Below are 16,578 nucleotides of genomic sequence, written 5' to 3'. Positions count from 1 at the left end.
CTGATTGAGAATGGCCTCCATTGGCTCATATATTGGAATGCTTGGTCCACACTTGGTAGAACTCTTTGGCAAGTATTAGGTGTGGCCTTGTTTGAGGTGGTATGTCAGTGAGGGTAGGCTTTAAGGTTTCTAAAGCCCAGGCCATTTCCAATTTCTCTCCGCCTTTTGCTTGTCTCAACATGTAAACTCTCAGCCTCTGTTCCAGTGCCATGCCTGCCTGCTGCCATGCCTCCTACCGAGATAGTCATGGCTTTTTCTACCCTCTGGAACAATGAGCCCCAAATTGTATGTTTTCTTTTATAAGTTGGCTTGGCCACAGTGTTTTTTTTTTATGAAAAGAAAAAAGTAACTAAGACATGAGAGCATAAAGTCACAAAATAGAAGCAAAGAAAACAATACAAAAAATCAATAAATATAAGAGCTTGTTCTTTGACAAGACAAAAAATTGAGTGACCTCTTAGTCTTTGTTCTTTTGAGGAGAGGCAGGCTGGTCTTGGTTGGGAGCTATCTCACACCTAAAGCTGGAAGATGGACCTCTTTGTAAAGAAGATGAAAAAGTCTCTGGTGTTGATCAACTCTAGGCTCCAACTTGTTATGAAAAGTGGAAAGTACGTGCTGGGATACAAACAAACTCTTCAGATCATCAGACAGGGCAAAGCAAAATTGGTTACCCTCACCAGCAACTGCCCAGCTTTCAGGAAATCTGAACTAGAATACTATACCATGTTAGCTAAAACTGGTGTCCGTCACTACAGTGGCAATAACATTGAATTGGGCACAGCGTGTGGAAACACTACAGAGTATGCACACTGGCTAGCATTGACCCAGGGGATTCTGATATTATTAGAAGCATGCCAGAACAGACTGGCAAAAGGTAAACCAGCAAAGTTTTCCTTTAATAAAACTTCACCAGAGCTCCTTAATAAAAAAAAGAAAACAAAATTAACGTAAGTAAGTATGACTAGGGAACATTACTACAGACACCAGAGAAATTGAGAACGTTATGAAGGAATACTTTAAAATCCTATACTCCATTAAGTTATTAAACTTAAAAGAAATGGATGAATTTCTTGATTCATCTAAGCCATCAAAGTTAAAACAAGAAAAGATAACTTAAACAGACCCACAATGGGTCTGTTTGAAGCCCTGACAAAAAGCCTTACAGCTAAAAAGAAGACCAGGCCCAGACAGATTCACAGAAGAATTACCAGACTTTCAAAGAAGAACTACAAGCAATGTTTCTTAAATTATTTTGTAAAAATTATAAACAGAAGGAGCATTTGAAATTGCTTTTTAAAAAGTTGGTGTTACTTTAATACCCATATCAGGTGAAAACAAAACAAGAAATAAAACTGTAAGTCAAGCTCACTGACTCCAGACTGACAGTTGGGGAATCTGCCTAGGACTGAACTAGTCCCACTGAATGTGTAGAAAAGAAATCCATATAATTTAGTCTAACAAATGGTGTTTTATATTGATATTTATTTTGTGTGTGTAAATGTCTTGTTTGCATATATGTCTATGCCCTGTATGTGTACCTGGTGCACTTAGAGGTCAGAAGAGGACATTTGATCCCTAGGAACTGGAGTTCTAGATGGCTGTTTGCTACCATGTGGATACTGGGATGTAAACCTAGGTCCTCTTTGAAAATAATAAGTGCTCTTAAATATTGAACCATCTCTGTAGCCCCAAACAAAATTATTTTTAATATATACTATATAGAGATAATTTTGGTACCTGTGATGTTATTAAAAATAGAAAATATTATTTAACTTTGTTTCCTTTACAACCTGTTATGTATGGAAATCCTGATCAAAATCTATCCTTTTAACATTAAATTTTATGACTTAATCATTCTTTTAAGACTTTAAGGCTGGGCGGTGGTGGCGCACGCCTTTAATCCCAGCACTTGGGAGGCAGAGGCAGGCGGATCTCTGGGAGTTCAAGGCCAGCCTTGTAGAAATAGGAGCGGCGGGGCTGCGTCCCCAGTACCCCAGCCACCTGCTTGGCTAGCTCTAGCTTATGCCCTGAAATAATTACACGGAAACTGTATTCTTTTAAACACCGCTTGGCCCATTTCTATCTAGCCTCTTCTAGGCTAGCTCTCGCACCTGGACTAGCCCATTTCTAATAATCTGCTGTAGCCCACGAGCTGGCTTACCAGGAATGATCTTAACCTGCGTCTGCCTGGAGTGGGAGAATCATGGTGACTCTCTGACTCAGCTTCTTTCTCCCAGCATTCTGTTCTGTTTACTCCACCCACCTATGTTTTAACCTATGAGGGCCAAGCAGTTTCTTTATTGCTTAACTAATGAAATCAACAGATTGATATATGACACTCCCACATCACTTCCCCTTTTTCTGTTTAAACAAAAAAAGGAAGGCTTTAACTTTAACATAGCAAAATTACATATAGCAAAACAGTTATCAAGCAAGAATTACAGTTACAATATTTATATCTATTTTATCTTTTATCATAACTAACGAAAACTATAACTATCTATTCATTCTTCAACTCCATCAAAGACTCCAGAAGGATATAATACTACCTAAGTAAACAAGAAATAAGAAAACTCTAGAAATGACAGAAACATCTCGCTGCCTGGACAGTCACCCGAAGTTCTTTTGTACCGTTGGGGCATCCATCTTCAGCCTTCAGGCCCATAGTATCCAGCAGACATTTTCATCAAGCAGGAAATTCCAAACAGTTCAGTCACTTTCTGCTGTGTCCTGCAGAATGTCTCGCAGACTCTTTCATGAGTCAGGAACCCCGAAAGACCATCTCACCTTTAGGCAAGTTCAGCAGTCCTCTCTCTGCAGGTTCTCTGTGTCCAGTTTATGCATCAGTCCAGGCAAGAGCAGTTTCTTGCCCAAATGGCTATCAAACTCCATAAGGATCCTCTTCGATGCCCATCTTCTTCTTGAAGTAGATTGGTGCTGCCAGGAGCAGAGTGTCTCATTGTCATGAAAAGTCATAAGTTATTAAAACATTAAATGCCATATTCTGCAGTCTTTGAAAGATATGAAGAATGCCTATCTAACTGAAATGTATCTCTATCTAGAAAATCTAACTAACATGACTACAAGCTTGACTATTCCTGATAATTATCCATTAACCTATATTTCTTAATTATACATTACATTTTTTAATGAACTACACAATCACAATACCTTAATCAAGATCAGAAATACATATACATATAACAAAATTGACTGTAAAATCCATACCAATGCAAATTATTCATACCTATATCATATCCCCATGTAAAAGAACATTTATAAACAATATTTTGGGAACATGGGCGCAGTTTTTTCTCTCCAAACTGCTTCCTGCTGAATGGGGGCGCTGTTAATCAGATCATTTAGGGTATAACCTGTGTGCCAGGTTTATCTCAGTTGGCAGTTGAGTGAAGTAATTTTTTGAGGGTGTTCACAGGAACTTTTCGGGAGGTCGTGGTCTATCATACCATATCGGGATAGATGCAATTCACAGGGTCACATCCTCTGTGAAAACAAAAGAAGACCCTTTCCAAAGCATCATATACTTAGACCCAAATTCTGAAGTCATACCCTCATGATATCTATTCTGGTTCCACTTGGCAGCCCATATAATGAAATGTCTCTCTGTACTTAGCTCCTTTACAGTCAAAAATTTTAAAGAAAACACAATGTAATAATCCAGACTCTCTGTGAATTTTCCATTTTTACATGGCTTAATTTTCTTTATTTCTTTTAATCTCTTAACTATCTGTACTGTCTCTTTAAAGACTTTACCTTTTAAAAAAAAAAACATTAACTTTATTCTCTATATTCTTTTTCTTCTCTCTCCCAAGCCTACGTACATTCATCCAACAGTGTGACTCATTTAGTGGTCTGAATCTGTCCTATTGTGATCTGCAATTTTTTTACTATCCAGGAGCACTTTTGATTTGCGCCTTTAAATCACTAGGCGCTTAAGAATCTAAGATGTGACATTCCTAGGTCATAAACAGGTACTGCCTGCAGGCCCCGCCCAGTCCAACATGGCAGAGCCGCTCATGCCTCTGATCCTTGCACATTGCACCACTAGCATGGCGGAGCTGCTTGTGCCTCTGAGCTGCGGCACACAATGTCCCCCTTTTAGGCACACAGCAGTCTAGTTGCCATCAAACAAATCGTAGCACTTTATTCCAAATGCTCCATTCAAAAGCTCTGTCTTCCGCAGGAGCCAGACAGAGATCGCAATGGCGGCACAGTCCAGAAAGCTGGCATTTTAAAACAGCCCGTTTTTTTCTGCTGCTGAGTCAGGAAAATTTCAAAATGGAGGACTTACCATTTTGTGCTAGCTCTGGGGCCACCAGGTAGGAGCAGCACTCAGCATTTTAATTCTGAGACTGAGCGTGCAGCACAGAAATTATTTTCATCCAAGTTACAGCCAAATCTGACACGCAGAGCACTGCGCAGTCTGAAAACATGTCTCTGCCATGCTCTTCCGCCTGCCTAAGCCTGATTCTGTAGTCTGCCCAGGTGCAGGCGGGGAGTGCTGAGCCATCAGCACGGTCTCAGAGCACTCTCCTTCTGATCCCAAGCGGGAACACAAACATCCAATCCCATAAAATCCATTGAAATGCTTTAAAGCCGGAGTTTGCACTGGCAGCACAGTCCCAAGAAGCTGCGCTTTAAAATGACACAGCGTTTTTTCTGCTGCTGTTGCTGAATCAGGAAATCTCTCTACAGCACACCACCAACAAACAGCAAAAATCCGTGTTAAACTCTCTCTCCCTTATTTTTAAGCCTTCTCAGGTTTTTAAGTGGATTTAGTCCATCACGTAGGGCGCCACTCTGTTGAAATAGGAGCAGCAGGGCTGCGTCCCCGGCACCCGGCCGCCCCCACGGCTAGCTTTACCCGAAATAATTTACACGGAAATTGTATTCTTTTAAACACCGCTTGGCTCATTTCTACCTAGCCTCTTCTAGGCTAGCTCTCGCACCTGGACTAGCCCATTTCTAATAATCTGCTGTAGCCCATGAGCTGGCTTACCAGGAATGATCTTAACCTGCGTCTGCCTAGAGTGGGAGAATCATGGTGACTCTCTGACTCAGCTTCTTTCTCCCAGCATTCTGTTCTGTTTACTCCACCCACCTATGTTTTAACCTATGAGGGCCAAGCAGTTTCTTTTATTGCTTAACCAATGAAATCAACAGATTGATATATGACACTCCCACATCACAGCCTGGTCTACAAGAGCTATTTCCAGGACGGGCACCAAAGCTATAGAGAAATCCTGTCTCGAAAAACAAACAAAAAAAAAAGACTCTAATCAGTGTTCTTTTGTATAGACAACACTTTAAGATTTGATAATACATTTAATAGACGGAAAACTACAATTTGAAGAAGTTGTGAAAATCTAGAGTATCTAAGTTTATATAGCAGTATGTATCTATCAAGCCTATTAAGGAATTCCCAAGGGCTAAAGAGAGGCTCAGAGCATAAGAGCACTGACTGCTCTTCCAGAGGTCCTGAGTTCAATCCCCAGCAACCACTTGGTGGCTCACAGCCATCTGTAATGAGATCTGGTGCCCTCTTCTGGCCTGCAAGTATACATGCAAGCAGAACACTGTATATGTAATAAATAAATAAATCTTTAAAAAAAGAGAGAGAATTCCCAAAATACTTGCAGTCCTATATACACACAGTTTATAATTACTTCACCAAAAATGTTTTTATTGTGTCAGGAAAAGGAAAAACATGAAACCACAGATTTTGTTACTAAGTTATTTATTCGGGGAAGTCTTAAGGACAAACTGAACACTGCCCCATGTTGTCTTGACATGCCTATAAACAATTACATGAACATAATTATGAACATGCTTGACATACTTTAATGTTAACTAAGTAAAAGTTCTTTTGTCTACCTTTGGAGAGAACTAGGTTAATGCTTGAGGAATCAGTGAAGATACCTTTTACTTCACTTTATCTGTCATTCTTTTTCACTGGATACTCTCAATCCTGTAAGGTGGTCATATCAGGAGGGGTTGGTCCCTTCTTTTAATCACCTTTCTGGTCTTCTTCTAGTTCATGAGGTTTTCAGTACAGTTTTTAAGCCTTGTGATGATGTTATTGTCATCCTATGTCTGTGAATCCCTTCAGGAGTGCTATAATCCTAAGCAGTGGGATCATGATCTGGGGTATCGATACACTTGGTAAATGTAGTGCAAACTTAAACTGCATTCTAGGCAGCAATTGATCAATGAACACCTCTTTGCCCCAGCCTACATCCCATTATGGCAGGGAAGAGGTTCCAGGCATTAAAACAACTTGGAGGGAGATTCGATGGGATACTGAGACATATCATTGGGAATATAGTGCTTAGTAGAAAAGTTATTAACACTGTGGGCATGCAGATAAACAGATGGATAACAGCGTGAAGAGGCTCTGAAGTGAAGAAATCTGGCCCCATATAGCTAAAGTGTGGACCTCTTCCAGAGGACGGGGATGGTTTCACAGCAAGAGCCACAGCCAGGCTTTCTGATTCAAGGCAGGGAAGAAAATGAGGAGCAGGATATGTGACCACCAATACTTTCTTTGTAACCTCATTTCCCCGGGTGAGAGATCCGGGCATCTGGAAGTCTGTTATATACATTCACAGACAATATCTCAGTAGGGTGATTATTGGCATCTCTCTATAAGTAGGGAAGGGCTGCTATAGGTTTGTGCCCTAAGCAGCAGCTGGGTTCTAGCATTACATTCTTACAGGCTACAGGATACCATAAACTAAGGAAAGGAAGAGAAAAAAGTTGCTCAAGTTCCCCCAGGGTATCATCATGCCTTTCCCACCATTTCCAAATGCTCCAGGGAAATTGAAAATGGGGAGCAATGAATGTACTTTACCTTCTGGATTGTGACATCAGTGATTATAGGTATGCTTCTGAATTCAGACAAGTACCCACTGAGATTTTCAGCTTCATGTCTTCTAAAACAAATGAGTGGACTAAGGACATAATGACAGTTATAAAAATAAACAGTCTATTATACAAGAGGGGGACATTCTAAAGAATGGAAATATGCTAAAGATCCAGCCAGGACAGGTTTGAGATTCAAAATCCCTATGCATATCCCTTAAGATCAGAACCCTTGATGGTTTGGTTACATAGCATTGTGTTCTCTGGGAGATGTTTGGGCATTTTTTCTCAGTCATTGTGCATTTTATTGGCTTGTAGCTCTATTATGGAGGTGCGTCCAGCCTTTCTGACGACTGACTTTTTTCATATTTACCTTGATGGATTTTTTTGTCCATGCCTTACTCTCCTGTCACAGGTAAGAAAAGAAGGCATCAAAGATTTTCCACTTTGAATGTGTTTGAGAGTTTTCCAAAAGCATTAGTGTCTGTTTCATATGTACCTTATCACTCTGGAGTACTCAAGAAGCTAGAAGATTATTACAAAAAATGATGCACAGGAGCAGCATACATGTTTGGACAGGCTAGTTATTGAGAGTGAGTCTATACAGGCGGGCACAATGAATGTACCATATAGACTAGCACAAAGACTTCAAAGAAATTATTAAATAGAAAAAATATTTTCCAAAGGCAAAATATAAATATCTAGAAAGAGATACTAATGACATGAAAATATATGGAGTTGGGCATGGTGATATGTGTCAGTTATCCCAGCACTCAGAAAAATTGTTAGTTCAAAGCCAGTCTGAGCTACAGAGAAAGACAATGTCTCACAAACATATAGTCAAAGTAATCATCATAAAAATGTTATAAGGGCTGGAGAGATGGCTCAGTGGTTAAGAGCACCACTCCTCCAAAGGTCCTGAGTTCAATTCCCAGCAACCACATGGTGGCTCACAACCATCTGTAATGAGATCTGTGCCCTCTTCTGGCCTGCAGGCAGAGTACTGAGAATACTGTATACATAATAAATAAATAAATCTTTAAAAAATGTTATAAAAGATTAAAAGAAAAAATAAATAGAGAATTTGAATGAAGATAGTGAAACAAGAAAGTACCAAACATATCCCTGACACCAGTGCTGCTTTTCCTAAGGGCCATAGAGGTGGCAGAATTATACCATTATTCCATGCCAAGAAGAGCCTATGCCTATTCATCCTTCCTCAGCTAAACCATGCCTGAGAAATGGCATTCTGCTAGAAACAGCAAGAAAGGTGCCTGTGAAGCCTATTAAAAGCCAGCCTAGGTCTACTTCACTAAATATGGATGGTGAAAGCTATTACTGATGCTATTACAGTCAGCCCTGAATGAAAAGAAAAAGGATTTAGAAACAAGCTGAGAGAAAATGTGATTCCACTGCCATTGCGAGACAAGTGCTAAATGCAGCGCCTGAAATGACAGTGCAGTGCTTAAAGAATTAGCAGGTGGTTGATCATTCAGTTAGATTCCTGTCGCAAGCAGTAAGTAATTCATCCAATGCTCATTTCTGACTTTTCATAGGGCAATAAGAAAGAATATTTAAAGCCAATGACTGATAAATTTCTCTATACTAGATACTTTGAGTTAAATTACACCTTTTTTTCTATTAAGTACAAGTGGAGTAATGAAAGGGACCCATCCACAATTATTTTTAATAGCTTAGAGATGTTATACAGGAAAGTGAGGGAGATGATTGGTGGGTGTGAGTTAGAATCAAAATCACTAAGAAGTAAAAACTCCCCAAATGGCTAGCGTTTTGTGTATTTGGTTTTATGTATCTTTTCTCAGAAATGAAAGATAAAATCACTTAAAAATATATCCTGTTGAAATTAGTGTTATCAGAGGGAGGTGTGATTCTAAATTCAGTGGAGCCCAATTTAAAAATCAGTAAGTAGTATCATAGACTGTTATTCTGTCAGATATTTTCTGTGGTTTTATATCATATTTTCTAAGCCAAATGTAAAGATTAAGAAACCTTAGGGAGAATGGTAAAGAACATAGTTAATTCATTTGTTACATAAGTGATCAATTCACTACTGACATTCTTAATTATACTCGGCCATGGAGTTCAATGTAAAAGATTCTGGCAAGATGTTCGAGACTACATGCAGGTTTTCTAACATTTGAAAAATAGTTTGAGTTGTTATTCATGGTCCTGACAAACCAGTGGAAGCTAAATGGTCCATTCATATTATCTTGTTATTCACTATTAAGTGTAAAAGAGAATTTTTCACTGTGGGAGGCGGTGCTCATGAAAAGTTAGCCCTGGGAATGGAAAGGTAGCTCACACTTAAAACCATGCATGGTTTTTTTTGTTTGTTTGTTTGTTTTTCGAGACAGGGTTTCTCTGTGGCTTTGGCCATGCATGGTTTTTTAGAGTTTAGGTCCCAGAACCCATGTCTGGCAGCTCACAATTGCCAGTAATAGCAATGCAAAAGGATCAAACACTCTTTCCTTACCTCTGTAGGCATCTGTCCTCATGTGAACATGCACACACACACATGCACACATACATGCACATGTGTGATTAAAAATAAAAAAATGTTTTTTAAAGAGCCTTACCATCAAGTGAATGTTTACTAGCATTGAAAGATATCGAATTCAAATGCATTCATGATTTGTACGTGCTAGGGAGGCTACCCCATCAACACTATCAGAAAATACTATCCTGAATCATATTTCTATAATAACACAACTAAGAAACTTTCATATACAAGGAGAAAATACTATGGGCATATGTATCAAAAGGTATTAATGTTAATACTTGCAGGACTTAGTTTTCTAACCACAGCTGAACTGTTTTTAGCACTCTGACAATTGCTGACATACTAAATAATCATTAACATGGATAACGAGATGTCTACTGTCATTATTGTCACAAATAATGTAGCTTAAGCAAAAATATCAGTTAAGTACACAAAAATCTTTGAAATTTTGTCAGTTAGTCAGAGTAGAAAAGGACTTTTTATTTATTAAATTAAAAAAAACAATTCAAGTTCCTATTCTCTCCCCTCCTCCCATTCCCTTCACACATCTGCACACCCCACCCCATCCAGTCCTCAGAGAGGGTAAGGCACATTGCTGTGGGGAAGGTCCAAGGCCCTCCCTACTATATCTAGGCTGAGCAAGGTATCCATCCAAAGAGAATGGGTTTCCAAAAGCCAGTACAAGCAGTAGGGATAAATCCTGGTGCCACTGCCAGTGGCCCCTCAGTCTGCCCCAGCCATGCAACTGTCAACCACATTCAGAGGGTCTAGTTTGGTCCTATGCTTGTTCCTTCCCAGTCCAGCTGGAGTTGGTGAGCTCCTATTAGCTTAGGTAGACTGTTTCAGGTGGTGAACCCATCATGGTCTTGACCTCTTTGCTCATATTCTCATTCCTCCCACTCTTCAACTGGACTTTGGGAGCTCAGTCCAGTGCTCTGATGCGGGTCTCTGCCTCTGTTTCTATCAGTTGCTGGATGAAGGTTCTATGGTGATATTTAAGATATTCATCAGTCTGACCACAGGGCAAATCAAGATCTCCTCTATTACTTAGGGTCTTAGCTGGGGTCATCCTTGTGGATTTCTCTAGAGCCAGGTTTCTGCTAACCCTATAATGGTTCCATCAATCAAGCTTTCTCTTTCCTTGCTCTCATCTCTGTCCTTCCTCCATCTCGACTATCCCATTCTCTCAAGTTCTCCTCAACCCTCCCCTTCTTCCCTCCTCTTCCAGGACCTGAAAATAACCTAGATGCCCCTCAACTGAAGAATGGATAAAGAAAGTGTGGCATATCTACACATTAGAGTACTACTCAGTGGTAAAAAAAACAATGACATCTTGAACTTTGTATGTAAATGGATGGAAATAGAAAACACTATCCTGAGTGAGACAACCCAGACCCAAAAATATGAATATGGTATGTACTCACTCATTAGTGGATTCTAGCCATAAACAAAGGACATTGAGCCTACAGTTCATGATCCTAGAGAAGCTAAGTAATAAGGTGAACCTAAAGAAAAACATATATTGACCCATCTGAAAATTGGAAACAGACAAGATCGCCTGACAAAATTGAGAGCATGGGGGTGGGGGAAGAAGGGAGGGTAGAAGGGGAAGAGAAGGGGAGAAAGGGAGGTTTGAGGTGAACTCAGAAGACTTTTAAAGCCAAAAGCAAATATGGACCATCATCAAACAAATCAGCGTGTGCAGTGTGGAATTTCACAGAGGGAAGACAAAAAGAAAGATGTAGAAAAGTTATTTAAGGAAACAATTCGTAAAAGTTCACAATTCTGAAGAAGAAGAAGGGCGTTCTGATCTAAGAAGGATAACTGATCAAAAATGAGATGAATTAAAAGAAATTTACACAACAGCCATATTTAAATTATTTTTTAAATAAAATAATCCTACATCATTTTCCATTCCTTTCCTCTTTCCAACTCCTCCCATTTACCTTGTTCTTTTCCAGTACATGGCTTCTTTTTCTTTAATTATTATGGCTAACACAGTCATGTTTTAGTCAAATGATTAAAATTCAAGAGCAAAGAAAGAATTTTGAAAGCAGTAAGAGTGACTTTTCACATAAAAAGGAACTCATAAAACTATCACTTTCTTAGAACAAGTCTTCCAAACATAAGGGAGTAGGATGATATACTTAAAATACTTAAATAAAAAAAACTACTCAACAAGAATGTTATGCCTACCATGGCTTCAAAATGACAAAGACTGTCCCTTGCAATCAAAAGTTGAAGGACATCATCACCTTGCCTTTCAAGAAACACCATAGGGCAATATTTTGAATTAAAAGGATACAAAACAGCAATATGACTGAATACAAATATAGAAAAGTAAATATATAGACTAACAAGGAATAGTACTATAGTATTTTGTCAGTCATCTTTTGTTATTTTTTATTCATTTTACATACCAACCACAGTTCCCTCTCTGTCCCATCCTTTTGCTGCCCCACCTCCCCTCCAACCCACCCCCACCCACTCCTCAGAAAAGATAAGGCCTCCCATGGGGAGTCAGCAAAGCCTGGCACATTAAGGAGGCAGAACCAAGCCCCTCCCCCTGCACCAAGGTCAAGCAATGTATCCCACAACAGGGAATGGGCTCCAAAAAGACAGCTCATACACCACGGATAGATCCTGGTTCCACTGCCTGGGGGCCCCTCAAAAAGGACAAACTACACATCTGTCACCCAGATGCAGATGGCCTAGTTCACTCCCATGCAGGTTCCACCACTGTCAGTGTAGAGTCCGTTAGTATCCACAAGCTTGGGTCAGCTGTCTCCGTGGGTTTCCCCGTCATCATCTTGACACACGGCCACCACCCCAGCCTTGCTCACATAATCCCTCCTCCCTCTCTTGGACTGGACTCCCAGAGCTTGGCCTGGTGTTTGGCTATGGATCTGCTTCCATCAGTTACTGCACGAAGGTTCTATAATGACAGTTAGGGTAGTCACCAACCTGATTACAGGAGAAGGGCAGTTCAGACACCCTCTCCACTATTGCTAGGAGGCTTAGCTTGTGGATTCCTGGGAATTTCCCTAGTATCAGGTTTTTTTTTTAACCCCATAATGGCTCCCTCTCTGTCCTTCCCCCAACTCGACTATCCCATTCCCTCATGTTCTCATCCCTCCATTCCCTCCCTTCTACTGCTCCCCTACCGCCATTTTACCCAGGAGATCTCATCTATTTCCCCTTCCCAGGGAGGTCAATGCATCCAGGTCCTATTTGTTACCTACCTTCTCTGGAGCTGTGGATTGTAATCTGGTTATCCTTTGCTTTACATCTAGTGTGCACTTATGAGTGAGCACATACTGTATTTGTCTTTCTGGGTCTGGGCTACCTCACTCAGGATGATTTTTTTCTAGTTCCATCCATTGCCTGCAAATTTCATGATGCTATTGTTCTTTACAGCTGAGAGTAACACTCCATTGTATAAATGCACCATCTTTTCTTTATCCATTCCTTAGTTGGAGGCATCTAAATTGTTTCCAGGTTCTGACAATTACAAATAAGGCTGCTATAAACATAGTTGAGCAGGTGTTCTTGTGGTATGAGTGTGCATCCTTTGGTATCAGGGGCCTTGAGTATCAGCTTCAGTACTCACTAAGGGCTCAGAATTGGATGTCTATGGCAGGTGAGTATCTGAGGGTAAAATGATTAACGCAAGTACGTTACCTCTGTGTGTTCTTTATTTTTTGGGTAAGGGGCAAAAGTGAAGTGAAGAGGCGCAGAGAAGAAGAAGGAGAAGGAGAAGAAAGGAGGAGAGTAAATAGAAGTAGAAGAAGTAGCAAAGAGAAGAAAAAGTGTAAGGAGAATAAGAGGTGATCTCCACAAGGTTTCTAGTTTTTTACAGATGTAGTTGGAAATGTAGATGTAGTATGAAAGATGTTCATAGGAAGAACAATAATAATATGCATATCAAAATCACAAAAAAGGACAGGTAGAACCTGACAAAGCTGTATTCCAGAGCAGGTGGCCCAATCCATGAAAGAGTCAACATTCAAAGGGAAATAACTGACTTTCCAAACCATTAGATAAAGTTATTAAACATCCCTGAATCCTAAATTCACCCATTTTCCTTATCCTTGGTGATAACCAGTTTTGGGGATGCCTAGATTTGTGTTTGTTAGCAAAGGTGGGGCATGCTTCCTTCCTTCTCAGTGCCTGTCTTGTCTGCTATAGAAATCTCTACGTGTCTGTTAGCAGGTAGTTTTGTGTGACTGACTCTATGTAAATTTGACTGTTAGAACAAAGAGTAAATATTATCGCTCTAAGGCCTCATGAAGTGGGGGAATGGAGCAAGGTCATTCCACTGCCTGTGCAGAAGTTACACTGCAAAGGTGTTTGCGGAATGAATCCCATTTTGAAGGAAAAAATCATGGCTTCACAAGGTTTTTACAGATATGACAGTGACTTTTCCAAAAGACGAATGTTCCTGCAGCTCTGCAAAACAGGTTATCCCATAAATTGTACACTCATGGGTCTGCCTTTATGAATCTGTCAGTTGTACATTTACTGTATAGTCTTGTGGGCTCCAACACTTTGGGTATATGCCCAAGAGTGGTATTGCTGGGTCTTGAGAAGTTTGATTCCCAGTTCTCTGAGAAATCGCCATACTAATTTCCAAAGTAACTGTTCAAATTTGTATTTCCATCAGCAGTGGAGGAGTGTCCCTCATACTCCACATCATCTTCAACATAAGCTGTCACCAGTATTTTTGATCTTAGCCATTCTGACAGGTTTCTTAGAGTCATTTTGATATGCATTTCCCTGATGACTAAGGATGTTGAGCAATTCCTTAAATGCCTTTCAGCTATTTGAGATTCTTCTGTTGAGAATTTCCTGTTTAGCTCTGTACCCCATTTTTAATAGGATTATTTGATACTTTGATGTCTAGTTTTTGAATTTGAATGTAAAGGTATAAAGATAAAACTTCCTTAAAATAACTATTCATTAAAGATGTATATGATATACAATGAAAAATATGAATCATGATGCAATTTTTACATGTAAGTAATACATGTAATACATCTAAACTAAAGTTGATGTCAGCATAAAAATAGACACCCAAAGCTTGTTTAATATGAACCTTATGGTAACCACAAAAAATACTAATAAAAGTACAAACAAAAAATAAAGCATGCCAAAAATCAGTCAAAAATGAATTTGGCCAATACAAGGAAAGCAAGAACTAAATGACCGTGAGAAAGATAGAAAATTATTTATCAACAATTATCTTAAATGCAAATGGATTAAGACCCCAAATCAAAAGATGTCTAATTACTTCATTACTTAAGAACAAAATTTAACAACTGACTCCCAAAAGACACTTTCTTTAAATATAAGGATAAAATAGACTAAACATGAAAAAGTAGAAATATGTTCCTTTCAAATTATTGCTTAAAGTAATCAAAGATGGATATATTAGGTAAAATAGACTTTGAATGATACAAAGAAGCAAGTGACAACAAAGTACCATTATATAATATAACATGTCAGTTTACCATAGAGATGTAACTATCATAAATCTGTATGTATCTACCATTTGAGCACCAAACACATTAAGTGAATATAACAGAATTATAAATTACCATAGAAACAGAATAATAGTTGTATACTTTTGTTTTCCATTTTCAAAGTAGATAGATTATCCATACAGGAGAATCATAGCACAGCATTGGATTCAGGTTGTGTTTATAAATCAAATACATAAAACTTAAAGAACATTCTACTAAATAAGAGGGTCTATTTTTCTCATTAAATACACGTAGAAAATTTTCCAAGATTCATTATATGTAAGACATAAAACAAGGCTTACAAACTTTAAAAATGCTGAACTATAAATAAGTGTGGTGGTTTGAATAAAAATCACCCCCATAGGCCTATAGGTAGTGGCACTATTAGAAGGTGTAACCTTGTTGGAGTAGGTGTGACTTTATTGAAGGAAGTTATCACTGGGGGGTGGGCTTTGACATTTCAGAAGCTCAAGACAGGCCTAGTGGCTTACTGTCTCATCCTGCTGCCTGCAGATGCAGATGTAGAACTCTCAGCTACCTCTCCAGCACCATGTCTGCCTGCATGCCACCATACTTCCTATAATGATGATAATAGACTAAACCTCTAAACTATAAGTGAGCCCCAATTAAATATTTCCTTTATAAAACTTGTCATGGTCATAGTGTTTCCATAGCAATAAAAACCCTAACTAAGTCAATGAATAACAGAAGAAATTTGGACTCTTACAGTGTGGCTTTTGAGAAACTAATGAGGCAAGAAATCTAAATTAGAGAGACAAAACGAAAACATATATGCCTATTTTGCTTAAGATGAACTCTAGTTACATCCATATTTACTGCAATGACATAATGTATGTTGTTCTTCATGACTGAATAAAATTCCAAATTGTGTAACATCACATTTACCTTTATTTGTTCATCTGTTATCAGACACCTAGACAAATTATAGAACATGGCTATTACGAATAGTATTACAATAAACATGGATGTTCAAGGATCTATGTGATATTTTGAATTATAGTCCAGCAGGTATATACACCAGAGTGAGACTGGGAGACCATGTGTTCACATTACTTTTAGATTTTTAAAGAACCTCAGTAATGATTTATATAGTAGCCATACTAACTTGCATATCTATTAGTGACATATAAAGATTGTATCTCTCTTCCCTGCATCCTCCATAGCACTTGTTTGTCTTAAACATGGCCACTTTGACTGAGGTAAAATTGAATCTCCTTTTTATTTTAATTTTCATTTCACTGGTTGTTGGAGCCTGCTCCAACAAAGTCAGCCAGGGTACGTGGGAGGGGGTGCTGAGGCTGAAGAAGTGTTAGATTGAGAGAAATTGAGACAGAAAACATAGGATAGATTTGGGGGATTACCAGTTTACTCTGAACAGTCCTCAGTTTATTTCTCAGCCAACATATATACTAATTACAGGCAAAAGCAGATCAAAGAACAGTATAATCAGTTAATCACTTCCCTGTACTGTCCTTGAGAGAAAGTAGCAAGTAGCCTCATTACCTGAAACACGATTAATAGAAGCTCAGGGTCAGAAATTGGGGTTCAACCTGAAGATCCAAAAAGCAAAACAGCCAGACCTCAGTCTGAAATGGCAATCCTGCATTCTGGAATCTCAGAACGAGACTGTGT

General features: G+C 39.0%; 1 protein-coding gene and 1 pseudogene across 4 annotated transcripts in view; both read left to right on the top strand.

Annotated features, from left to right (window-relative positions):
• Positions 1–16,578, top strand: part of Zc3h12b (zinc finger CCCH-type containing 12B) — a 187,312-nt gene that overhangs the window by 139,231 nt on the left and 31,503 nt on the right. The window lies entirely within an intron of this gene.
• LOC142840404 (large ribosomal subunit protein eL30 pseudogene) lies at positions 529–878 on the top strand (annotated as a pseudogene).

Source organism: Microtus pennsylvanicus, chromosome X, assembly GCF_037038515.1.
Source record: "Microtus pennsylvanicus isolate mMicPen1 chromosome X, mMicPen1.hap1, whole genome shotgun sequence".
Lineage (NCBI taxonomy): Eukaryota > Metazoa > Chordata > Mammalia > Rodentia > Cricetidae > Microtus > Microtus pennsylvanicus.
This window is presented reverse-complemented; position numbering and strand designations above follow the sequence as displayed.